Below are 3,498 nucleotides of genomic sequence, written 5' to 3'. Positions count from 1 at the left end.
ATTCAGTGCATACACACTCACATGGCCACGCTGGCCTCCTGCCTTTCTCAGCAGTTTGACCTGATAAACGCGCTTGGCTGGCATCAAATAGTTCGGCTTTGACCGATCCTATTTAAATATGTGAATTAGTCATGAAGCAGGACACAGCTTGGTGAGCTTGCTAAATTGCTGGACTCCATTGAAGGAGAAGGCAGAAAAAAGAGAGGAGGCCGTTCTGCGTTCCCAGTGAGGTGGAGAAGTGAGAGCCATCCCCACTTGGCCATCCCGCCCAGCCCCTTACTGAGCCTTAGCTCCGGTGCACAGTGGGGATGGCCGGGGTTTGTGTGTGTGTGTGATGATGAAGCCCAAGTACTTGGGATCACTTCGAGTTCTCTTTTCCAGCCTGGAGGAAGAAAGCCCCCTGTCCTGTGTGGTACCTGCCATGGTGCCAAGGCCCAGGCCCACAGTGGCTGGAATCCACCAAGACTCCCGACTTGGGTTAGCTGGGGCCCTAAGTGGATGCCACCAGGGGTAAAGCTAACTGGAGCTTTTGCAGGTATATGCTTCACCCCAACCCACAGCACCCCTGCCCAGGAGAGATTGCGCAGGGGGTGTGGGGAATGAGAATGACAGCTGAGCCTTCTGATAGCACGCTTCAGGGGCCTGGGAATAAGACGCAGGGGACATCACCAGCAGGGCCCAGGAGACACGGATGGTAGCGCCAGCCAAGGATTCACACGAAGGAAAAAAAATCAACCCTGAAGCACCCCAGTTTCTTTTACTACACACCCCTAACCATGGATGCCGCCTGCAGCCGCCTCAAGGCCCAGGCTGCTGCAGAGGGCATTGCCTTCTGGGCTGCGGCTGCTGAGTGGGTCGCGGCTGGGTAACTGGCAGGAAGCGCGTCCTGTCATCCATCTGCTGCCTTGCCCCCGTCAGTCCCAGGTGGTCTTCCGCCCTAAGAGTTGCTCAAACCGCAGCTTTCCTATCGCAGGTCACCACTGGGCAAGTCCCTGCTGCTGCCACTTGCGTGGCTTAGGGCATGGCCCAGTGAGGCAGGCACAGCAGAAAGGATCATTCCGTGTGTCTGCAGAGGGCCGGGGCGGGCAAGGGGCGGCCATGACCGTGGTCCCCAACGCTGGGACCAAGCCCGGCTCTGGGTCCCAAGAGCGCCCCGGGGACGCTGGGCGCTTTGCAGGCGCCGGCAGCTTGGCCTGCGCCTGAGGCTCCCAGCATCTCCCGGGGCGAACTTGCCGAGGCCTAAAGACTCGCCCGGCGTCGGAACTGTGAAGTCGCAGCGCCCCCTGCCGTGCGGAGCCGCAATAGCTAGGGCGCCTTCCAGGTCCCGCAGGCCGGGGAGACAGCCCCAGGCCCAGGCCTTTGGGAGAACCCACGCAGGCGTCCGGGAGCAACTCTGCTCCCACGGGGACCCGGAACTTCGTGATGCCTGCTTGTCTTTCCCATCCTCCGGCGCCCCACCTACGTAAAGAGAGGACCCAGGAGGCTCTGGAGCCTCGAGCTGCTGCCACTCGGGGTGCTGACGGATCCCTGCCCTTCCAGCCCCAGTTTACCTGGATTACAATTCGCAGAGCCCGCAGAGACTCTGGCCCCAATCCCCCATCTGACCAGGACCCGTCCCTCCTCCCTGCCCCGCCCCACCCACGCCTAGCTTCCATTTTCACTTTAACCCTTCTGCCAGAGTTGGATCGTTTCCTGTACCTTTACATTTAAAAACAAAATTTAAGAGTGCAGCCATCGCAGGAAAACACAGGCCTCAATTTTCTTTCCTTTGTATGCTGGGCATCTCACCGGGGGCAATGCACACACTCCTTGGGCACCCAAGATGTCCCCGCCTGACCTCATCGGAGGCCGTGGAGGAGGCCCCTTCTGGTCCCCGGCAGGCCCTGGGGCACTACCTTCCGGTCTCGTGATCTTTCTGTCGTCCAATCAGAGCACCCCCCCCCCAAATGCCCTTACCTGGGTCCTCTCCACCTGGCAGGGAGACCGGGAGGGCACCGGAGAGGCCGCTGTCTTTCTCAGCCTCGCTTCTGCCCTGCCTTTAACGCACGCTGTGCCACTGGCGACTGCTCGCTTCCATCCGTGCCTACCACGCCAACAACTGGCTCTCTGACAGCAGCTCCCAGCCAGGCTCCCGCACACGCCTCTGCCTCCCTCCTGTCTGTGAGGGGGCTTCAAGAAGTTCATGGAAATGGAATTGAACGCGCAGTGTATTTTGGTGCATATAGTGTTGAAATCCGTGCATACAGAGGTCTTCAAAACAGTTCATGTGAAATGTGCATTTGGAAAACAAAACTATGCATAAATTTCCAAAAATGTGTTGCACCAAAAGCAGTGTGTCTATGCATTGCGTTTTCCACTAGCATTTGGGAGGTTTTGGCTTTTCAATTTTTATTTAATTTCATTTTATTTGAAATGCAGAGAGAGAGCGAGATAACAACAGCTGGGGCTGGTGCAGGCTGAATCCGGGTTTCCCACAGGTGGGTGGTAGGAGCTTGAGCCATTGCCTGCTGCTTCCCAGGGTGTACATCAGCAGGAAGCTGGGATCAAAGACAGAGCCAACACCCAAACCCAAACACCCCATATGGGATCCCAGTGGTGTCTTAACTGCTGGGCCAAATACCCATCCCTCCTCCACTAATTTGGAAAGTATTCCCATGTTATCATCACAGCAGGAGAGGAATCCTTCCAGAACCTACACGGGGTGCTGCCAAGGAATAAAAATAAACCCAAGGGCTCTCTGCTTCGTTCCAGGGTTTGATTCAGCTTTCCTGATTCAGCCTCCAAGGCTTCTTCACCTGCTCTGCCAACGTCTTTCACAGCTTCTGTTCTTGCTCATGACCCTTCCCAGTTTGGGGTCTTTGGCCATCATTTTCTCCTTATATGTCCTTCAACCTGAGCTCACTACTAAATCATGCTTTTTCATTGTGTCTTTTTTTTTTTAAAAAAAAAGAAGTTTATCTTTTTTCTTTAAAGATTTATTTTATTGATTTGAAAGGCCAAGTTACACAGAGAGAGGGAGAGATAGAGAAAGAGCAGCCATTCAACCACTGGTTCACTTTCCAAATGGCTGAAGTGGGCAGGGCTGGGCCAGGCCAAAGTCAGGAGCCAGGAGCTTCCTCTGGGTCTCCCATATGGGTGGAGGGGCCCAAGGAATTGGGCCGTCTTCCACTGCTATCCCAGGTGTATCAAAAGGGAGCCGGATTGGAAGTGCAGCAGCCAGGACTTGAACTGGCACCCACATGGGAGGCTGGCGCTGCAGGCGGTGGCTTTAACCCACTGGGCCACAATGCTGGTCCCTCTCATTGTGTCTTGTCCCTTACCTTGACACACAAGTGACAGCCTGTGCTCCTCACTGGGTGGTAAATTTCTCTGGAGAATGAAAGCATCTCTTTGATTCATGGGTGCCTCACCAGCCCAGGGCCTGGCTGTAGCAGGTGCATGGTTGTCCTGTGTTGCACCAGTGAGTAAGTGAACGGACTCAGAGGTTCTGGGGCTCTC

The sequence above is a fragment of the Oryctolagus cuniculus genome, chromosome 9 (assembly GCF_964237555.1).
Source record: "Oryctolagus cuniculus chromosome 9, mOryCun1.1, whole genome shotgun sequence".
NCBI lineage: Eukaryota > Metazoa > Chordata > Mammalia > Lagomorpha > Leporidae > Oryctolagus > Oryctolagus cuniculus.
Note: the sequence above shows the minus strand (reverse complement) of the source record.